Source organism: Euprymna scolopes, chromosome 41 (genome assembly GCF_053919585.1).
Source record: "Euprymna scolopes isolate OS-2025 chromosome 41, ASM5391958v1, whole genome shotgun sequence".
Classification (NCBI taxonomy): domain Eukaryota; kingdom Metazoa; phylum Mollusca; class Cephalopoda; order Sepiida; family Sepiolidae; genus Euprymna; species Euprymna scolopes.
This window is the reverse complement of record NC_136522.1, coordinates 9373135-9397699: the sequence shown is the minus strand read 5'-3', so window position 1 is coordinate 9397699 and position 24565 is coordinate 9373135. Positions and strand designations below refer to the sequence as shown.

At 32.6% G+C, this 24565-nt stretch overlaps 1 protein-coding gene across 3 annotated transcripts in view; it reads left to right on the top strand.

The window, feature by feature from the left end:
- The window catches only part of LOC145266335 (uncharacterized), a 43331-nt gene that overhangs the window by 9181 nt on the left and 9585 nt on the right, over positions 1-24565 (top strand). Inside the window, exon 2 of one of the 3 annotated variants that reach the window (XM_080121925.1) lies at positions 11286-11329. The exons of the other annotated variants lie outside the window; for them this stretch is intronic. The gene's annotated coding sequence lies outside the window, so the exon portion shown is untranslated. The remainder of the gene's footprint in view (positions 1-11285; positions 11330-24565) is intronic. 3 annotated transcript variants of the gene reach the window in all.

The window sequence follows — 24565 nt, the reverse complement described above, 5'->3', positions numbered from 1 at the left end:
TCGATGCTATCTTAACAAACATCAATTGCTGATATTTTCAACCAACGCATTTCAGGTGAAAACATTATTACACACTTATGTGTTGTGTGGAAATTAATATAAATTTGAAAAATTACGAAAAATGATGCACTAAAAAATGTGCTAGATGTATTTTTAATGAAAAAAAAATCGGCACTTGTACAAAACATTAAGAAATGAAAATATCGAAAGAAAGGTTATATTGTACGTATCCGTTTTGGACTGAAGATCTCTGAAAAAAATTTCCCATAATTTGATTGAGTAGTTTTTTTTATAGCAGAAAAACACGTTTTTATGACAGCGCGTTGAAGGTAACCATTTTGAATTTTTTGGAACACCGCATGGGGAGATAATTCAGTTTAAAGCGTCGACACCCCTTCCCCATCTATTAAAGATGTTTTAAAAAATTGTTATATTTTTTTTTTCGCTGTAAAAAAAAAAGAAAAAAAAAAAAAAAAAGCTACTTGAGGAAATTAAGTAAATTCTTTTTTCAGAGAACTTGCAGAAAATTTAAATGCGATATTCGTTTTCAGCATACCCGAAAACCAATAGTGTCTTTATTGTAAAGGTGATTGTTAAGGTGGAAAGTAAATAAAAATTTACCGAATTATTAGGCAACAAAATTCAAGCCAAAATAAAGAAAAACAAGGCCACACATGCCAAAATTCTTTCCTTTCTTTTCAAATTAATGAATGCTCCCTGGAATGCGCTGCGTACAACATCAGAATCGATGCGTACTTCACTGTGGGGACCTTACTCGTGTACGTCTGCCGGTATTTTTTGTTTAAACAAAATGATACATTTCCACTAAGATTAAAATAAAAATAATGGGTTCATTATGTTCTGTGATCATTATTTTTTATTTTTTTTTTTTAATCAATTTTCACCCCAAACAAGGCACAGTGCCACTTTGAAGTAGGGGGCTACTATCGGGGACATAAGTTCCAGGGTCATTATGAAGGGAGATGAGTAGCAAGATGTTTGTTCACAGTACACTTGAACTTCTGCATGTCAGTACAGTTGGGAAAGCAGAATCCCGGAAGGAAGTTCCAAAGTTTTGCAGTTCTGGGGAAGAAATTATTGGAGTAAAAGGCTTTCTTACACCTAGGGATCTCTACTGTAAAGGGGTGGGACTTAGTTGCTTGTCGGGTTTGGCAGGGGTAGTCACGTCGAGGAGGTACAAGTGTTTGTAGTTCGTCAGAGCATTCACCATTAAAGTATTTGTAGAACAGGCAGAGGGATGCAACATTTTGTCGATGGGACAGAGGCTGAAGCCTAGATGACAGTTCAGGACCTATCAGGTTGGCGACTCTCTTTTGAACCCTATCCAGGAGTGAGAGACAAGCAGCAGATGCACCAGCCCAAATGTGACAGCAATACTCCATACATGGACGAATGGTGGCCTTGTAGAGGTACAGGATACTTTCAGGCGTAAGTAGTTTTCTTACATGATAGAAAGAGCTCACCTTCTTTGCAGCAGCCTTGGCAATGCTCTCGATGTATCTATTCCAGTTCATGTTCCCTGTAAATGTTAGGCCTAGGAGTTTTAAGGAAGTACTTTCAGGTAATGTGTTCTTGGCCATTGCTATTGGTAGTAGAGAAGGTTTCTTGTAATTATTGAAGGAAACAAGCTTAGTCTTGGCAGCATTGAACATGACCATCCATTTTTGTTCCCATTCCACTATAGATTGGAGGTCATCCTCTAGTGTTTCTGCCATTTCCTATTCATTTGTTTTTCCCTTGTGCCTGTTATAGAGAATGGTGTCATCAGCAAATATACCCATTTCCGAAACAGTTTTATCAGGGAGGTCATTTATGAATATCAGCAATAATAAAGGTCCAAGGATAGACCCCTGGGGTACTCCTGCATTTATATCATTGTTTAGATGCATGACCGTCGAGGACAACTTGGATTTTTCTTTTACTTAAGAAGGATTTAATTACATTATGTTTTCTTCCAGTGATACCATATGATCTAATTTTCCTTAGAAGACCATCATGCCATACCCTTAGATATATCAAGGGCTACCGCTCTACCCTCCCCTGTTTTGTCCAGTGAACGGTATATACGTTCAGAGATTACAGTTAAGATATCTGCTGTGGAACGGGCTTGCCTAAATCCATATTGTTTGTCGGTCAGGAGTTTAGCAGCTGATTAATTAAGGTCTCAAATATTTTGGTGAAAAGCGGGAGGAGGCTAATGGGGCGATTTCCTCAAGAATAAAACTGAATAAAGTTTATTTTTACAAAAATTTTAGACGTTTAGCTAGCGAATAAGCATAAAAATATATATGAAAAAAAAAGTATGTTTATTATTTTTAAAAAATTTTTAGAGATGCTTTTCGGGACCTGCAATAGTAAGTTACATGATTGTGCAAATTCACAGAAAGGGCTAACGAAACCATCTAACATAAAAATAAATTCATAAATTCAGGAAACGACAGGAAAAAATAATTTAGTGGTACGCCAAATACAATTTTATCAAACCAAAGTAAGTTTCGGTTAAGAAAAAAAAAACAACTTCATACTCGGGGCATAATTTTGATTTTTTAAAAATAATAAACGCGTTTTTTCATGTATATTTTTATGCTTCTTTGCTAGGTAAATGTCTAAACATTCTTGTAAAAATAAACTTTATTCAATTTTATTCTTCAGAAAAAAATAATTCAATGGTACGCCACACAGAAATTTATCAAAAAGATTAATTTTGTTTTACAATCAAAAACATTGACTCCGTTGTTGGATTTTTAAAATAATAAACGCGGTTTTTAATATATAATTTTATGTTTATTCATGAGATAAAAATGTAAAAATAAGTTTTTTTTTCTGTAGAAAGTTGTTTTTATGACGGAATGAAATTTGGCGCATGGCGTACTTTTTAGCGTGATAGCATACCAAAAACAAAATTTTACTTAAAAATAAATTATTTAAAAATTGTTTAAATTATTTGTCATTCTAAAGCATAGAAGAAAATAAAAATTGTTTAAAATAAAAATTGTTTAAAATAAAAATTATTTAAAATAAAATTCATTTAAAATAAAAATTGTTTAAAATAAAAATTGTTTAAAATAAAATTCATTTAAAATAAAAATTGTTTAAAATAAAAATTGTTTAAAATAAAATTCATTTAAAATAAAAATTGTTTAAAATAAAAATTGTTTAAAATAAAATTCATTTAAAATAAAAATTGTTTAAAATAAAAATTGTTTAAAATAAAATTCATTTAAAATAAAAATTGTTTAAAATAAAAATTGTTTAAAATAAAAATTATTTAAAATAAAATTCATGTAAAATAAAAATTGTTTAAAATAAAAATTGTTTAAAATAAAATTCATGTAAAATAAAAATTGTTTAAAATAAAAATTGTTTAAAATAAAATTCATTTAAAATAAAAATTATTTAAAATAAAATTCATGTAAAATAAAAATTGTTTAAAATAAAAATTGTTTAAAATAAAATTCATTTAAAATAAAATTCATTTAAAATAAAAATTGTTTAAAATAAAATTCATTTAAAATAAAAATTATTTAAAAGTTGTTAAACTTTATTTTTCATAAGTAATAAAAAACAAAAGTTTAATCATAAAATGCACGCAATGCAGCAAAGGATTTCGCCGAATTTATTTTGTGCCACTCGTTCTCTCCATGTAAATTCATAAAGATACGAACTAAACAGATCCACCGTCGTGTCAAGTTATGTCACAGTAACATATATTGAGCGAATTTCTAACAGTATTTTGTCTAGTTTATTATTTATAACACTTTTTCCCGAACTTACCGTGTTAAAGAGAGAGTCGGGCGCCATTTTGAATTTCCCAATACATCGGTAAACACTGTATGCTTTTCGAGCTGAATAAACATGTTAAATTGAATAAAAACACGAAAATTATATCCAGTTTGGTAGAAAAGTAATTTATCGGTAATCTCCAAAGATACCGTTAGGGCTTACAACATGGCCGCCAGAAGAGTCACGTGATCCGCCCACGTGACTCTTCTGGCGGCCATGTTGTAAGCCCTAACGGTATTTTTGGAGATTACCAATTTATCTTGCCTTTGATAACATTTATTTGTTATATATTTGTTTTTTTGACAACTTTTTCGAATCTATGTGTACAGTAATACAAACCCGAATATGATTATTCAAAGAATAAAAGGTGCTTGTTAAGATAGAGTCGACAGGTCGATTTTTTTTTTTAACAACAATACTTAATTGTCATGTTGAAAATATTAATATATCGAAAAATTAAGAAAATCCATCGAGTAGAAAATTATTTACAGTTAAAAGTCATTTTTAACGGATAATTGGGGGAAATTGCATTTCCTTACATGCAAACACCTTAAAGATTGCGAATATAGGGAATACTTATCTCCCTTTTCGCCGTTTGGCTGACGTTTTTGTTTTAGCCGATAGCAATAGACTTTTTTGGGTACTTGCCTTCGGGACAAGATCAAAGTGTAGTATCTGTTCCGGCAGATACTGCAAGCTATGACTAGCAAAGACCAGATGTGGGGTCAACCCCACATGCCTGACCTTTAACCAGCTCCCATTTCCCACCTCTCGGGAGCTGGTCCCCTTTTTCCCTTCCCCCTCCCTTCACTCCTCACATTAAAAATTGGCCTTGTGCCTAATTTGCTCGGTGGGGGAGCAAATAAATACCATCTGTTCTTCAGATGCTGCATTGCTGCTGCACTTCTATTTCTTGTTCTCTTTCGGTAGAGGAGAAATCCTTCACGACTGAGACAATTTTTATTTTTGTACCTTTTCTCCACGTTAAAAAACGACCCTGGTGTCTAACTCTGTCCCGTGGGGAGGCATAGTAAATAGGTACTATAACGTGATTCGTACCCTCAAAGTTCTACTAGTGTTATTCCTACTATATTTTTCGGGTCTAAAGTAATTCTTACCAAAGGAGGATAAACAAACATACTTCTTGACACTATTCTGTTCTGTTAATATTGCAATATAGGACTCATGGCAGAGTTACAAGATATAGAACTCTAGCTTGTGAGTCGGTGTTGGTTAATTCGTAGTCGGAATTTGTTGATATTAGAGATCATGGTTGCAGGTGCAGGGTAAGTCGAAAATGGTAGAGTATCATTGGGACCGTTAAAGATAAATTTGACAGGATCTCCAATTTACAGAAGGGTCCTACTGAGCCAGATCCACATAAATTAAAAGACGTGAACAACTTCGGAAAAATAACGACATCCAAAAAAGAACTCGAAATCGCTCTGCACTGGTATAACATAACATTTATTAACATGTTTAAGAAAAAGTAATTAAAATTATTTCAACGTTAAGGGTTTGCAACAAGTGTTCATTAGACAGTTTGTGTTGATGAGTGTCTCGTAAAAAAGGCAAAAGGTTCATAATTACAGATTTTCATGTCGAAAGGGTAAACACGTGGTTATTTTCTTGGCGGGAAAAGGAAATCATTAATTGCTTAAGCGATTGCATGTGTATGATGTGTGTGCATGGCTGCATTTTATATGTCATTTCTAGGTATGGGCAAAAATAAACGAATAAGAATAGGGAGACCTAGTTTTGAAAGCGGATTTATCATAATTTTTTTTTGTAGGTTTTCGAATACTTTTTGATTGTATTTGAAAGACTAAACTTAATTTCCCAAAGGAAAAAAATAGGGTTTGTATTACTGTACACATAGATTCGAAAAAGTTGTCAAAAAACAAATATATAACAAATAAATGTTATCAAAGGCAAGATAAGTTACTTTTCTACCAAACTGGATATATTTTTTGTGTTTTTATTCAATGTAACATATTTATTCAGCTCGAAAAACATACAGTGTTTACCGATGTATTCGAAAATTCAAGATGGCGTCTCACACCCTCTTTAACACCGTAAGTTTGGAAAAAAGTGTTATAAATAAAAAAAAACTATACAAAATACTATTAAAAACCCACCGAATATATGTCAACCTATGTCACGGTAACATATATTGAGCGAGTTTTTAACAGTATTTTATCCGTTTTTTTATTTATAACATCTTTTCCCAAACTTACCGTGTTAAAGAGGGAGTCAGACGCCATCTTGAATGTTCCAATACATCGGTAAACACTGTATGTTTTTCGAGCTGAATAAACATGTTACATTGAATAAAAAACACGAAAAATATATCCAGTTTGGTAGAAAAGTAACTTATCTTGCCTTTGTTAACATTTATTTGTTATATATTTGTTTTTTGACAACTTTTTCGAATCTATGTGTACAGTAATACAAACCCAAAAAATATTTGTACATGTGAAAATAAAAAAAGTTATGAAAAATGTTTTCACGGCGAACCAACCAATTCAACTAAATGTTGAAGTTAAATACATTCATTGTAAAAATCCTTTTAGAGATAAATATTAGTTTTCTGGGTCTATTTCAAAGATAATTTGTAAAGTAAAATCCTAAGATATGAATTAAATAAAAAAAACAAAAATAAACATCTTGTTTGCACAAAAAATAGCTGAATTAGACCCAAAACCGAGTGTTTTTGCCATTCACAAAATCACAACAAATCATATTTTTGGAAATACGGAACAGCAGTTCAAAATAACTTGTTGAAAAGAATTAATTCTCGTTTGATATGGTACTTTCCATGCTGAGAAATTAGGTGTATGTTGCGCGCAAAGACATGTTGGTGATTTTACGTCCCACGAGACGGAGTCGAGCAGCGATGTTCTTATTCGTAGAACTGCATCCTGGACTGGACTGGACTGGTTTGATTTACGTTCACAAAAGCTTATATAGGAGAGTTCTAGAACGTTCCGGACTATTTGTATCACTGCTTGCAAAGCGTAATGTAGTCCTTTTATGTGTCGATGGGCAAATTACGACGTTGTGTCTTTACGCGTTCTTCAAAAATGGTGATTGCTATTTGAATGTCTCTGTCGAAGATTTGTTCCGGCCGTATATAGTGGATGCTACACAAAATTAAAGCACTAATTTAGTAAAAAATATTAATTAAAAAAACTTGCTTTATGCCATCAATATTGCAAGTGTTTAGCTATGTTTCTTCACGTTTTAAAGGTTAATGTTTTATAGGTGAAAATGGTTGAATCAACTTGGAAGGTGAACAATACATTATTTGTTTTGTTTGTTTGTTTTTTTCTCACTTTTTTTTTTGGTTTTAATCACCCATATTGAAGTAGGAATAAAAAATGTGGTTCAGAATCACGCTAGAGTAGCACCTAGGTACGTGCAAAATGGATAGCCGATGCTCTAAATGTACAAACATTTTGACCACTCCCTTAACCTATAAAATTCACCAAAAATCAGGAAATTAACCAATTTTAATGAAATTTTCAAGTATTTATCAAATAATGATCACAGAATATGACGAACACATTATTGTTATTTAAATCTTAGTGGAAATTAGGCACTTCCAAACGATTGTGAAGAACGGAGCACATAATCCCGTGACGTCAGACTTGTGTCAACTTTACGAAGTATTGAACGGCAGAAGCGACTTAATGATTTTTAAAAACCTTTGTTTATCTCTTACAAACTGCAATTAATAATTAAATCTTTGTTATAATTTTGTTAGGTTTTAAGATTTACAAAGTTTAATGATTAATGATATTATAAACATTTTTATATTAAATATGAAATACGGTTTTACAAAATATGTACGACTGTTCATTTGGTTAATTACCGGCTTCCATACTTTATTTGGTAAAAAAAGATAAATTAGATATCGTAGTGATCTACAAAAAGTTTATTTTGGGCAGTAATATTTTTCAATCGGTTTTAATCTGGCGATAAAATAGCTGGCAAGAATCATGTTTATATTATAATTTAATATTAAAAAAAAAAAAAAATTAAACACCATTAATTAAAAATCTATGTCGTAATGGAACATTTTGAAATAATGGAACTTTAATCGTTTTAATCTTTTAAAAACTAATTAATTTTTAGGAAGTTTCTTTTTCTTAGCAATTCAACTGATAACAGCATATATTGATGAGAAAATACGCTATTTAAAAAAATAATAAACACAATAATATCAATTGTTTAATTGCAACTTCAAAGTAAGTTTTTGTTTAATACATGGATTTAAACTTTTTAAAAATAAATATATTTTTATTTATTTGAGCTCTTATGTTTCATAATAAATAGAAATTTCGATATATTAAAATATATTTTGCTCAAATTTCGAAAAAAATAAATATGGGGGGGGGGACACGCACTAAAAAAATATTTCCCCTCATATATTTTATGGAAACTGCATTTTATATGTAATTTCATTCTAAGAAGGATAATATCGAAAATTTTATGAAAATCTGATCACTAGTTGATTTTTTGCTAGATTTATTAAACACGGGTATATTTTCACGTTCGGAATGCTTACAACATGAGAACGTTATTTTAAAGCGTCAATTATGTAAACACGATTTTCGTCTCGCAATTTCATTATTTTCGTACGATGAAATTTTTTTTTTAATTATTACTAGTTTATTTTGCCTTTCTTTTAAATGGTCCAAAATTTATATTGATAATATTAACTCATAATAAAGTTATATCGGGAGAAGGGGGTTATTTCTGTGGTGGTTTTGACGGTGCCTAGTGAAAATGTATTATTTTGTTTAAACAAAAAATACCGGTAAAACTATACAAACACCGTGACAGCGAATTAACCCTAACCCTAACACTAACCCTAACCCCAACCCTAACCCTAAACCTAACCCTAACCCTAACCCTAAACCCTAACCCTAACCCTAACCCTAACCCTAATCCTAACCCTAACCCTAACGCTGTCACGGTGTTTGTATAATAATACCAAAATACCTTGGGTTTGTATTACTGTACACATAGATTCGAAAAAGTTGTCAAAAAACAAATATCTAACAAATAAATGTTATCAAAGGCAAGATAAGTTACTTTTCTGCCAAACTAGATATATTTTTCGTGTTTTTATTCAATGTAACATATTTATTCAGCTCGAAAAACATACAGTGTTTACCGATGTATTCGAAAATTCAAGATGGCGTCTCACACCCTCTTTAACACCGTAAGTTTGGAAAAAGGTGTTATAAATAAAAAACTATACAAAATACTATTAAAACCCCGCCGAATATATGTCAACCTATGTCACAGTAACATGTATTGAGCGAGTTTTTAACAGTATTTTATCCGGTTTTTTATTTATAACATCTTTTCCCAAACTTACCGTGTTAAAGAGAGAATCAGACTCCATCTTGAATGTTCCAATACATCGGTAAACACTGTATGGTTTTCGAGCTGAATAAAAACACGAAAAATATATCCAGTTTGGTAGAAAAGTAACTTATCTTGCCTTTGATAACATTTATTTGTTATATATTTGTTTTTTGACAACTTTTTCGAATCTATGTGTACAGTAATACAAACCCAATACCTTTGCTAAAGTTATGGTTTTCAGTAAAAAAAAAAAAAAAAACAAAAAACAAAAGAATGAATTTTGTAGATGTGCAGAGGCTTCGTGTTGCTTTTGTAGACAAACGAGAGGAAATTCAGCCATTAAATGTTTTATACGTGTTCTGCCGATTACTGACGTCTGTTCACCAGTTTGATGGTTGATGTAGGTGACTCAACCTCACTAAAACGAACTGTAGGTGTAGGTGATAAAGTTTTTATTGATGCAAGAAAGATAAATGATTTTTTATAGTATTTTTTTATGCGTGCTCTGTGTCAACACGCGAGAAAAAGATTATATCGTTCAATGTTTTACGAGATGTTCGTAGTTTATGGATTAAAGTGTTTGGATTTAAGTTTATATCAATACCTGGCTCATGTGTTTTGGTTTTCAAGTAGTTTTTATTGCTCTTTATTTAATCTAAAAAATTCAGTTTTTCCAAGCGGATTTGAAAAAAAAATAAAAAAAAATGGCGGCATCTTCTTCTTTGGAAGAAACAAGCCTCGTTTTGAATTTTTTTTTGGTATTTTTTTACGAGAGTACCCAGCGTACTTTTTTTTTTTTTTTTATTACATAGACGTCACCACTTATCAAGGCCGATAGGCCACTCAAGGATAAGGGTTAAAGAGTGTAGAGTAGTCAAAAGGACAATATAGTAATCGATAGTAATGGAAGTTCGGTAAATTTGTTAACTTAAGTGGAACGGCTCATCAGAAACTTGTTCACGTTGGACTTGAAGACAACCATATTATAGAAAGCTGGAAAGCAGGAAAACGGAAGACAATTCCACAGGCGTGCAGTTTTAAGAAAGGAGCTTTGATCATGGAATCTATGTTTAGGTTTAGGTACAGATAAAGAATGGGGAAAATTGTTGATAATGTTTTCAGCTAGTCTAGTGTTTCTTGTGAAAATTTGGCGAGAGGGACCATAGATTGAAGCTCAGTTGAACACTTTCGATGAAAATAACGATAAAGCAGAGACAAACTCGCAACATCTCTTCTGTGAGACAGAGGTTGCAGCGAAGAAAAAAGGACATCTCCCACCAGGCCATGAAGTCTATTTTGAACCCTATCAAGGCAGGACAAGTCTTTTCTAGCAGCTCCTGCCCATATGTGGCAACAGTACTCCATCCTTGGACGTATCTGGGTCTTATATAGATAGAGAATTGCATCAGCAGTGAGATATCTACTGGATCGATAGAAGGATCCGACCATTTTTCCAGCGGCCTTGGCAACAGATTTGATGTACGTATTCCATTGAAGATCAGGGGTAATGGTCAAGCCCAGAAGCCTGTCAAAACTTGAGGCCTCCCCAAGACGAGAGCCATTCATTTTAATTGATGCCAGATAGGGATCAGAACGTTGATGATGTAAAGATAGAAGCTTGGTTTTAGATGCATTAAAAGTAACCAGCCACCTCTTTCCCCATTGTACAATGTAATCAAGAATAATACTATAAACACCCTAACCTCCACATGTTAAGAATTGCTTTCGAGGTTGGGTTGTTTATTCCTTAAGCCATTCTTAACATGGTGAGGTAGGGGGTGTTTATTCCGAAAACCGTTCTTAGCATGGGGAGATTGGGGTGTTTATACTACTCTGCATACTCTCGTTAAAAAAGATACAAAAAATTTTCAAGGCACTTGTAAACCTTGAAATTCTAAACAATGCTTGCTTCTTCCGAAAAAGATGCCACCATTTTTTTTTTTTTTTCTCAAATCCGCTCGGAAAAACTGAATTTGAAATTAAATATAAAGAGCAATAAAAACTACTTGAAAACCAAAACAAATGAGCCAGGTATTGATATAAAATTAACTTTTATTGGTTACGATAACATTTATTTCTTGTATTTATTTTTTTTCGTATAGTTGTTTGTTGGCTTCTCTGCTAAATACCCGAAAAGGGAATACAGGTTCGTATTCAATTTAAATTTTAACTATGTGTTGATATATTGTTGAAAATAAAACTAGATGGTGTTGCGGACCAGGATATAAAATACCCTAACTCGCTACAAGAAAAAATAATGAAACGAATTGAATGAAAGAAACAAAGAACTCAAATGCTGGAATAAAATAAACATGTCGTTTATTTTTTGTTGAGAAATGAAAGTCTTGGGTGTACACGTGTTCATTCAGCCGTTGACGAGGACTACGCGCGTGGAAGGAAAGGAATGCAATAGAGAAACACGAAGTGGCAAGCCGTCTGTAGAAAGAAAGGGTTAAGCTCTGTAGAACGTCACGTACATGTCTGTGTCGATGGGCCAAAGCGAAGGGGAGATAGAGTGAGAAAAGTCAATCCAGTTCATGGAGAGAGAAAGCGTATAAAGTGTACTTGCGCTTGCCCCACATTACAGTAGCAGGAAAAGTGACGTTAGAGTGTGTGGTCAGTTCGTCGACTAAGCAGCTCGAACGCTGGTCCAGACGAAAAAGGGAAGTTAACAGGTTTTGTTGACTTTTATACTGGAGTTAGTGTTCTGGGTGCGCATGTCTGGTTTTCACTTAAAAGGAAGTGACGTCACAGCTCGAGTGTGTGTATGCACATGAATGTGAGTGTGTGTATGAGGCTGTGTATATGCGTGCGTGTGTGTGTGCGTACGTGCGTGCGTACATGTGGGTGTGTATATGTAAGGGAAAACATGTTCGAACAACGGTGATAGTAACATTTTTCCCTTTTGGACGTGCAAGGTTTTTTTTTTTTTACATGGATGTCACCACTTATCAAGGCCCGGAAGCCACTAGGGGATAAGGGTTATTGCGTGTACAGTAATTAATGAGATAATATCGAAGTAATCATTAGTATTGGAGATTTGATAAAGTGTCTTACTTAGTCAGGTGGGAAACAGGCAGACGGAAGAGAGTTCCACTGGTGTGCATTTCTAAGAAAGAAGCTTTGTTCATGGAATGTACGTTTTGGTTTTGGCACCGTTAAAGAGTGGGGAAACTTTCTGACAATGGTTTATACTAGGCGGGTGTTTATCGTGAAAGGGGGGACCAGGGATTGGAGTTCAGAATGCGTTTTCTACGGTAACAAAATGAAAGAGAAAAAAGGGGGGGGGGCTTTTAAAGCAGATTTCTCGGAAATGGGAAACTAATAAAAATGAGCAAAAAAATACAAACCCGAATGTGTTTAAAATGATCCAAATTTATTAAAACAAAAAGTTATCAATTGCCTTTATTTCCCAAAGCTAGGGTTTTAAAAAAAACCCTTAAGAAACATTAAAAAAAAAAAACAATACAAAAAAGACGACAATTCTTACTTGTAAGAAAGGCTGAAAGAAAAGAACATATAAAAATCAGAAAACGGTTCTTTTGAGTCCTTGTTTAAATTCAGTCCTTCTTTTAACAAAATGTTCAGTCTTTCTTCAAATGTTTTTTTTTTTTCCGAAAGGAATCACAAACAAAGTCTCTTTCACTTTAAATGGGAGAAAGAGGTAAAACATTTTTCCTTTGAGAAAGCTCAAATACCTTTAAATTCAAAGGAAAGAAACAGAAAACCATAAAGCCGCTTTGGTAGGCTTTATGTGTACAAATACGGGCTAAATTCTTGTATTATGGAAGATTTTTTGTGAAGGAAACTTCGGTTGAATAGTCTTCCAAGTTCCTAGAACAAAGAGGGAATTTTCTTTCAAGGGCCGTCTGCTCGTCAAGTCAGCAAATTAATTTTTGTTCTTTACAGAAAAGAAATGCTCAAAATATGGCCAGTTTCTTTCGTTAATCCTTTATGAGACCAATTTCCCAGTCGTTAAAACCTTTGCTTTTTAATAACTGGGACTAATTTTCCAGTAGATAAAACCTTGGTGTTTTTTTAATAACTCGAACAAAATTACAATGAAACTTTAATAAGTTTTTCTAAAGGAAAAAGAGAGAAAAAAAAAAACGTGGCGAATTTAACGTCAAATCTCTTTGACGGAGCCTGAAATAAAACCTCCTCGTCAGGTGATCTTCGAACTGACGAAAACAGGAAAAGTTTCTTTCTTCCCCCTTCCTCACCCTCCCCCTGTTGAGGGTGGCAGTGTAGCCGACTGCTAGAAGGGTACTATAACGATGATGATGATGATGATGATAATGATGATTATGATGATGATGGAAGTGACCTGCAAACGGCCGGTCAAGGAGTGCGTTCTTTTCCCTAAATGCCGAGATGTTGAATGTATGTATATAAAAAAATAAATAAAAATTATTTCTTTATTAAAATTTCAACACTTTATTTTACACACCCTTTTTTTTTGTATTTTTTTACGACCTGCCCCAGCGTAGTATAAACACCCCCAACCACCCCATGTTAAGAACGGCTTTCGAAATATCCGCCCAACCTCCCCATGTTAAGAATGGCTTTCGAGGTTGGGGGTATTTATTCCGAAAGTCGTTCTTAACATGGGGTGGTTGGGAGGCATTCCGAAAGCTATTCTTAACATGGGGTGGTTGGTGTGTTTATGCTACGCTGGGGCAGGTCGTAAAAATTTACTTTTTTTTTTCTTTGGGAGATTAACTTTCAGCTATAATCTTTCAAACACAATAAAAAAAAATAATCGAAAACTAAAAAAAAATATTACGATCAGCTGGTGTTCCAAAATGTACGCACATAGAACAATTGCTATTGTGTTTTTAGTTTAAAAAAAAAAAAAGCACCTTTTTTAACTAAAAACACAATAGCAGTTGTTCTACTGGATAAGTTTTCGTAATTTTTGGATATATTACTATTTTCGACACGAGAATCACTACATGTTTTAAAAAAAAAAAATCGATCTGTTGACTCGATCTTAACAAGTACTGAATAAAACTGGCGAAGGTGCATGATGATGCCCCCCAGATGTTGCATGTTCTATTTTTAGAATAGAAAAAAATGTAGTCATTTCTGTAACCCCCACCGCACACACGCGCGTGCCCTTGTTTTACCTATGAGTAAGGGGAATTCTATTTGACGTAAGTTATTTTGCCTTTACCATATGTTTATCAGGTTTGTTCAGCAAACCCGTTTCAAAGGGCCAGTTGTCATCGAGCTCTGTCTATTTTTACTTGTTTCCTTACAAGAACAAAGTTAGATATTTAAAAGGGGGGGGGGTCTTCTTCGTTATTGTAGCGAAATTCGAAACCTCGAAATGTCGAATTAAATTCGACTCGAATTTCGAATTTCAAGTGAAACCAATGCTATCTACTGAATTGTCATGTCGCAGTAATGAAAATATCCAAAAATTATGAAAAACGATTAGGGAGAAAATCAATTAATAATGAAACCAGTTTTCAAAGAAAACTAGCGAAAATTGAGTTTTGCTAAATTGGCCAAAGATTTTTTTTATCCCCCCCCCCCTTTTTTTTTTTTAGAATTAGAACCCTCTGGTTTTTTATTTTTTTCTTCCTTTTTTTTTTTTTTTTTGCAAAACTCTACCATGTTAACGTCTATTAATGACTTAAGATTATTTTCTAAGGTTTCGGCCATTGTTTTGGAACGATAAATTTGTCGCCCTAAAGAAAACAACACTACAGCTTTATTTTAAAACTTTTATTGAAAAAATCGATTAATTTGACTATGGAGTAGAGCTGAAATGGATGATTACCTTCAATACTGCCAAGACTAAACTTGTTTCCTTCAATAATTACAAGAAACCTTCTCAACCACCAATAGCTATGACTAAAGAAACATTACCTGAAAGTACTTCTTTCAAACTCCTCGGTTTAATGTTCACAGGAAACATGAATTGGAACCGATACATCGAGAGCATTGCCAAGGCTGCTGTGAAGAAGTTGGGCTCTCTCTACCGTGTTAGAAAATTACTTACGCCTCAAAGCATCCTGTACCTCTATTAGGCCACCATTCGCCCATTTATGGAGGACTGTTGTCACATTTAGGCTGGTACATCTGTTACTTGTCTCTCACTCCTGGGCAGGGTTCAAAAGAGAGTCGCCACTCTGATAGATCCTGAACTGTCATCTAAGCTCCAGCCTCTGTCCTCACGACGAACTGTTGCATCCCTCTGCATGTTTTACAAGTATTTTAATGGTGGACGCTTCGACAAACTACAAGCCCTTGTACCCCCTCGATGTAAATACCCCGGTCAAACTCGACAAGCAGCAAAATCCCACCCCTACACAGTGGAGATCCCTAGATATAAGAAAGCCTTCTATTCTACTGGTTTCTTCCCCAGGACTGCTAGACTCTGGAATTCTCTTCCGGGTTCCTGATTTCTCAACTGTACTGATATGCAGAAGTTCAAATGTAATGTGAACAGACATCTTGCTGCTCAACTCCCTACATAGTATCCTTGAAACTTATGTCCCTGATAGTACATCAAAGTTGCACTGTGCATTGTTTGTTGTAAAAAAAAAAAATATTGGCTTTTATAGAGGTAGAGGAGTGAAACTCAGTCGGAGAAATTTGTCAAAGCATGATGTTTCTTTAAGATGAGAGACATTTATTTTAATTGGGACCAGGCGGAAATCAGAGCATTGATGATGAAAAGAGGTTCAGGCATTGAAACTGTGTGATTCCAATTATTTAGATGATTCAGACCACTGTTCTCAGCTTAAGTGTTATTTTCACACCATTTCAGCTGATGTAACCTTCGACCTTCTTCAGGTGTATGTTGTACTCGGAAAAATCTATCTGTTTAACTCAGGAAACTGTATGGGATTTCAAACGGAACCCTTTATTTAATCCACGGGAGTAGCATGCTCTTATTCCGTCAGCCATGACTGGGTAAAAGTCCTAAGTAATTCACAATTGTATTTTTGAGTATCACCCACACTAAGGATTGAACCTTCAACCTTCAGAAGAGTATAACTTATTACTGAATTAGCTGGCCGCCTGGCACTGCCTGGTCATACAATATGTTTAAACATAATATTTTAATTTATGCAGCTTGCGTATGTATTATTATAGAATCAATCCTCTTATTATATATTATAAGGAATAATTTGCCTGGTGGACTAATTTGCAAAGAAAAATAAAACAATAATAATGATAATGATAATAATAATAATAATAATAATAATAATAATAATAATGATAATAATAATAATGATAATAAAATAATAATAATAATAATAATAATAAAATAAAATAATAATAATAATAATAATAATGATAATAATAATAAAATAAAATAATAATAATAATAATAATAAAATAAAATAATAATAATAATAATAATAAAATAATAATAATAAAATAATAATAATAATAATAATAATAATGATAATAAAATAATAATAATAATAATGATAATAATAATGATAATAATAATAATAATAAAATAATAATAATAATAATAAAATAATAATAATGATAATAAAATAATAATAATAATAATAATGATAATAATAATAATGATAATAAAATAATAATAATAATAATAATAATGATAATAATAATAATGATAATAAAATAAAATAATAATAATAATAATAATAATAAAATAATAATAATAATAATAAAATAATAATAATAATAATAATAATAATGATAATAAAATAATAATAATAATAATAATAATGATAATAATAATAATGATAATAAAATAATAATAATAATAAAAATAATGATAATAAAATAATAATAATAATAAAATAATAATAATAATAATAATGATAATAAAATAATAATAATAATAATAAAATAAAATAATAATAATAATAAAAAATAATAATAATAATAATGATAATAATAATAATAATAATAATAATAATAATAATAATAATGATAATATCATTCATCCAATTTCGTCTGTGTTTGTTTACAATATCACGTCAGCTGATATTTGGGTTTGACGATGTATGCCCTGGAAAAGTCACTTCTGATTAATGTTTAGTTTTAAAATATGCAAACGAAGAAATGATTTGCGGCGATCATAAATGGGACCTCTTTTTTAATTGTAAATTGAACTCATTAATAAGAAAAAATTAAAATAAAATGGGCTTGAACATGGGATCATTCAATAGTCAAATGCTCTACCACTGAGCTATATCTTTAGATGACAATAAATCTGTGTTTTGAAGAAGAAATGATTTGCTGAGATTTTATTATTTCCCTTGGCCGGTATTATGTAAAATATTCCCCTGTAAAAATTCTTCTTTTTTTTTTTATCTATAAAAGAAAAAAACTATTTTTAAGATCGGATTTTTTCGATTTTCGATACTTATCGGATGAATTTCTGTACAAAACCTATCTAAGAACACTGCCAGACATATAAATTAGCTTTGTGTGAAATCTGCAAAAGTATGGCACAATCACGTTGACACACTGGTTCTCACCAGATGACTGAAGTTAAGCAACGTTGAGCCTGGTTAGTACCAGATGGGTGACCATTTGGGAAAGCTAGGCGCTATATGTACCTTCTGGGAAGGTTGGATGTGGGGCCAGTACCCTCACCCTGTAAAAAGAACTCCTCGCTATAAAAACATCTACAAAAGTTGTAGATGGCCTATGCCCCTCCAGGGCTCAAGGCTATGGATGGATGGATGGAAATTGGCAAAAGATAGGCTCAGCCATTTCGGAATCTATGAGGAACTTACACACACACACACACACACACACACACACACACACACACACACACAGTGACTTGTTTAAGGTAAAAAAGAGTAAAAATAACAAAAAAAAAAAAAAAAAAACAACATATAAATCACATTTTTTTAAATAATGCAGCAAGCCTCGGAATATTAATTTAGCACTCTTGAAATTTCAAAACCACTATCTTATTTCCGTCCCTAATTAGATGTAACCCCAAATTTGGATACCCGCTGCGACTGCTTTTCCCTATTATCTTCCCCTCCCCCACCCTGCCACCGCCTTTAACCAAATTGTAACAGAATTACATTTCTTTTCTTATTCTAGGAAACAGGGTAACCCAAGGGCTATAGATCCCTGGCTTGTGACTCCCTGCAGAATAATATGGTGGGGTAGGAGATTTATTCCTATCAAATTTCACGTTCCCATGTCCAATGTACTAAAAATAGAAGACGCATAAATAGACATTCGCACAAACTGACACACGCCTATTGGCCGCTTCTTTAATCTTTGGAATAAAGGGAGATAACTAATCTCGACTTATTTTTAAAACATTTGTGGTAAAAAAGAAACAGTCTACTTGATAACAGCTTCCGGTTTTGGATTCCGAAATTGAAAAACGGTGTTTATCAGGAAATTGTTATTTGTTATAATTTATGTCAGATAAGTTTGTTTTTTGTTTTTTTTTTTAGTCGAGGAGGGGGGCGGGGGACAATTAACACATAAAAAAAATCAAACTGTTTTTTCATAATCGGGAAGTTTAATTTTTTTATTACAAATAATCAAAAACTTTTTTATAGTTCGATTTATTTTTATTGAGGGGGGGGGTGAACTAAAATATTTTTTAAATAGTTTATATTTATGAAAATATTTTTTAAACAATTTATGAATGCGGAATACTAGGGAGAAAAAGTTTGTGAGCATAGAATATTCATTCCTTGTTGCTTGCATAAGCTTCCTTAGCAAGGGATAGAATATTTTTCTCTTCCCTGCAACCTCTTTCTCACAAAAGAGACGTTGCGAGCCTGTTTCTGTTTTATCGTTATTTTCATGGCAAGTGCTCGACTGAGCTCCAATCTATGGTTCCCCAGTGGCCTGACTTTCACAAAACCTATGCGTCTAGTTGAAACCACTATCAATAATTTCCCCCACTCTTTATCTGTGCCTAAACCTAAATGTAGATTCCATGAACAAAGCTTCTTTCTTAGAACTGCACATCTGTGGAACTATCTTCAGTTTACCTGCTTTCCAGCTGATTACAATATGGTCATCTTCAAGTCCAATGTAAACAAGTTCTTGATGAGCCGTTCCCCTTAAGTAATACAATTTTACCAAATTTACACTACTAACGATTACTATATTGTCCTTTTCACCAATGACCTTTAATCCTTATCCTCGAGTAGTCTCTGGGCCTTGATAAGTGGTGATTCTTTTGTAAAAAATAAAAATGTTGTCTATTTTCATTTTTTTTATAACACTTTTACTTGTGTCGCTTTTTTATGTAGGCAGTTGAGGTCCACATGGTGATAATTTCAAACAGCAGTTATTCAGTCTGCGAAAAGTCGACTGGAGCTCATGGAAATGTTAGCGCACTAAGTCTTTTATATCGAGAATGCTTTATTCAATGACTAGCGGGGGGTATCCGGCGTTGCCCGGGTGTTTTTGGGTGTGTGTGGTCAGGCGGGGGTGGGGGGTGTTAATGAAAACCTAAGAATAAGCGAAGTAAAAAAAAACAGAAAAACAAACGTGAAAAAACAAAAACAAAAAAAAACATGTGAAAAATGGCTTAAATAACCCTGCTTCACTATTAAAATTTTAAAAATCGAAAAAAAAAAAGAAGACATCTCACACCACGATTCGAACCCAAAACCTTTAGATAATGAGGCCACGCTCTAAGCAACTGAGCTAAGATGACATCCACGAAAATTGATTGTTTTTTTAAATTTTTAAACTAAATCAGGTTACGACGTCATTTGCGCATGTGTAGAACCAAACTCGTCATGAGAGGACGCTTTTTGCTGACCCCCCCCCCTACATAGAAAACTGCTGATTTCAGGGTGAAGAAATTAACGTTTTTAGCCAATTTTTCGATATTTGTCGGGCGAAGGTTGGAACTTTAAAACGATACTGATCTGGTGAAAATCCATGACCCGTGTGGAAAGTTTTTGCGAGACATACAAACACACATACATACATGATGATTGCAATGTCTTGTCAGACGAGTGCCACTCCCTCAGTCACTGAAAGTCCATGAGCCCGAAAATAACCTTTTTTTTAAATTTATTTTTTATTTTTTTATTTTTTTAGTCCTGCCAGCGAATTCACACGCTCAAGCAGATATGACATTGAAGACGGTCCTTGGCATAGATACATATATATACATATACACACATACATACCCATAAACATACACACATGCACACATCCATACATACACAATACATATAACAAATACATACACATATATACTATCATATACAAATACATACACACATATACATACATATTCACATACATATACGTACACATGTATGCAAATATACATACATATGCATAAAGTTACCTACATATACGTACACATACACATATATGCACCTATATGCATACATTTATATGCATATATACATATACATATACATACACACAAATATATATATGTATATACATACAAGCACACATAAACATGTATACACAATAAATAAATAAAAATATATGCACACATACATATACATACATATACAAATAGATATACATACACATACACACACTAGTACATATATTAACATACATACATACATACATACATACATACATACATACATACATACACACACATATGCATATATAGAATGATGGCAGATCAATTATTACATGCTTCCAGCATTTCATGGCTACACACATGACACTTTTTCCATCGCCACAGACAATTTTTATAGACAAATGCCTGAGGAAGTATCTATACAAAGATGTTACAGAGTTTTAGCTTTGTACGACAGCTAAGTCTCTCTCTCGGTTCAAAATGTCGAGATCCAGCAACAAGCATGAGCAAGATAGCCAGCAACAAATCAAACTGCAGACCAGCTTAATGTGGGTACTGGTCTCCCGCTTTATGTATTTTTTTTTTTAAAATCAGAGATTTGCTTCACCCAGAGGGGTTGCCTTAACAGGGCTTTTATTGCCGAAATTGGAGACGCCATTTTTTTCCACGCACTTGCTAGTAAAATTTAAGGCATATATCATTATCTGGCCGAACGATTACTTCCGGCAAGGGAAATAATAAAATATACATACAAACAAATATACATACACACATTTTCGCTTTTATATTTATAGATAATTAGGGCTAGGACAACAGTATATTCTTTTCATTGTTTTTACTGTCAAATGTATATCTGTTGATATCATATGCTTTTACATAGAGTGATGTTGTTCTTGGTTGATTAACTGTGTGTAACTGTTAACATGTCCTGTTTGTGAGAAATCGAAATGGAAAACTGAAAAAAATGATTTGATTTTTTGTGGGCAAATCTTTACATACAGGTGTTCTCGAATGTTCCAGCCTGTTTACTGTATTTCTACACAAGGAAGCGTAACATAGTTCCTTTTCATTTATTTTATTGTGGACTATTATCCATCAAGGCCAGAGGAATAGTCGGCCGAAACGTTGTGAAACAACAACTAAGAAAGATGAGGATAATAGTCCGCAATAAAATAAGTTAATAAATAAAACTCATCACAATAATGGATTCTAATTAAATAATAAATAGTTCCTTTTGTTTTATGCATGCAATGGTCGCATCACGACGTCATGTTCTTGTGTGTTCTTCATACGTGTGGGCGTTGAAAACAGTGATCGCTATGAAATGTTCCCGCTGGAGATTTGTTCCATGAATTTGTGTGTCAAAATGACGCATTACAGCTGCGTGTCTTACGCGATAAAGAGGAGAAGTCAATCTGAGAAGAAAAAATAGAAATACTGCAAGTATTTTACTGGGTATAGGTAGCAAATCGGAGTGGACGCTTTATGTGTCTACCAGATTTGGTAGAAGTTGTAGCACTAGGTAGCTCTGTATTGTTAGGCGTGCTTGTAGTTAACGAATCTCCAAAGATTTGCATCTCTACTACTGCGATACTACAGTTTGCATTGTTGAAAAATGCTTTCTTCATTTGATTGTGCGGATTGAGTCATGTCTGCCATTCTCATTCATATGTTCCTATTCCGAATTCGTAGCATTTGGCCGATATCAGTGAACTCTATTTTACCAAAACGGTCATTAACCATGTGTTTTTTTTTTTTTTTTTTTTTAAGTTTCATCCATTTCAAACTGATATAAATTATTGCACTGTCAAAATAATTAAATTTAAACAAAAAATTATTTTTATAATTTCGAATTATTTAATCAAGTAAAAAGTTCCAATTTTTTTTTACTTGATTAATAAATTTAAAAAGTTATTCCAGCAAATTACCTAACAATCTAGTAAACAGAAAGATCGTAAAAACACAATTTAACTTGATAACACTATTAAAAAAAAAAAAAAAAAAAACTAGCGGTGCTGCTGCTGCTTCTTCAGTTTATTGCCGAATTGAAGACGCCATTTTTTTCCACGCACTTGCTCGTAAAATTTAAGGGATATATCATTATCTGGCCGAACGATTACTTCCGGAAAGGGAAATAATAAATTTATTATTAATTTATTATTTTACACGCATATGTTGGAGTCATATCTAGCCGAATTTATATGGCGACAAAAGTTTGGAGACAGTCCGCTAAGAAGTATTTTAGAGTTGATTAAAGAACTGTACCCACTTCCCAGTTAAAAATAAACAAACACTTCCCGTTAAAAAAAAAAACAAACAACAAAACAATCATTTAAATTAATTTGTTGTTTAAATTAATTTGTTTAAAATTATTTATTTGTTCGAGGAAAAGAACAACTATTTTATACAAATACAATTTAAAATTATATTTTTTTACGCAAACTTTTCAATCAATGTTTTTACAATTATTTTGATAAATTTTTAAACCATTATGAACATGTCAGTTCATTTTCTGTTTTTAATTTAAAAAAAAAAATGATCCATGAAAAACTTTCCCGTTCTCATTAATTAAATCGAAACATTTCCAAGTAAACAATTATTTTTTTGTTATATATTTACGTGAAAAAATTTATTATTTCCCTTTCCGGAAGTAATCGTTCAGCCAGATAATGATATATCCCTTAAATTTTACTAGCAAGTGCGCGGAAAAAAATGGCGTCTCCAATTTCGGCAATAAACTGGAGAAGCAGCAGTCAGCACCGCTAGTTTTTTTTTTTTTTTAAATAGTATTATTAAGTTAAATAGCTTTTAAAATTTAGTAATCAAGTAAAAATGGTATTTTTACTTGATTAGGTTCTTCTACACTATTGGGACGAAATTTCGGAAATCGAAAACTGAATTTCACATGTAAACAACGGTATCTACGTATTCCTCGTGTTTTTAAGATGATTATATCCGAAAATTACGAAAATCGATAAGATAGAAAATTATTTCTTAAAGAAAATAAAAAAATAGAATTTGATGAAAACGATCGTAAGAGACAGGAGAGTTAAAAAGGGGGGTAATTTTGTGTTTCGATTTAAACAAGATGGCGGCAATTTTTCACCTGCTACTACGATGGTTAAAGTTGTTTTTTTTTTTTTAATAATTCAGTACTAATCAGGTAATTTCGACTGCATAATTTGGAAGCTAACATTGTAACTTATTAGAATTGACAAAAAAATCAGTTGAAATCATTGTTTTTTGTCTGAAAACTCCATCTATCGACTACAAAATCTCGTCACAATAGTGCAGAAGCGCGAACTTTTCTGTGTGTGTGTGTGTGTGTGTGTGTGTGTGTGTGTGTTTTTTTTTTTTTTTTTTTTTTAATTGCTGCCATAAGTTCCAATCTGAATAAACACCGGGGGTTACTTAAACTGGTTCCATACCTTTGCCGCAGTGGAAATTGAGTATATAACCCATTTTTGTTTGTTAGGAAATAAAAATAGAAAACGCAACAGCCTTTGTTGTGTGTGTGTGTGTGTGTGTGTGTGTGTGTGTGTGTGTATGTGTGTGTGTGTGTGTTTGAATGAGCGAATCTCAATAGGAAGCTTGCCTCGTCAACCGTAAAGTTCCTAACGAGACAAAAAAAAAAAAAAAAAAATCGTTATTTTACCTGAGAAAACACGCACACTGTCTGTCTGTCTCTCTCTTTCTCTCTCTTTCCACACCCATCCCCCAACCCTCAGGTAATTGTGGACGCGCAACAAAGAAACCCGTTTTTATTTTCTACAAAAAATAATCAAACTCTACCCGTGTTCCGATCATGAAGGTATTGTCTTACAGTCTAAGCGACACTAACCTTTATCCTTGAGTGGCCCTTAGGCCTGGTATATATATATATATATATATATATATATATATATATATATATATATATATATATATATATATATATATATATATATGCTAGATTGAATAATTCGATCTTCGTGTACTTGAAAATATGATTGCGGTATATTATTTTCTTTGCATGTAAGTAAAAAGTATATTCTTTTTTACGTTAGAAGTGATATTTTTTATTTGCTTTTTTTTTTCAAAGAAAAAAAAAGGTTTTATTATCAACAA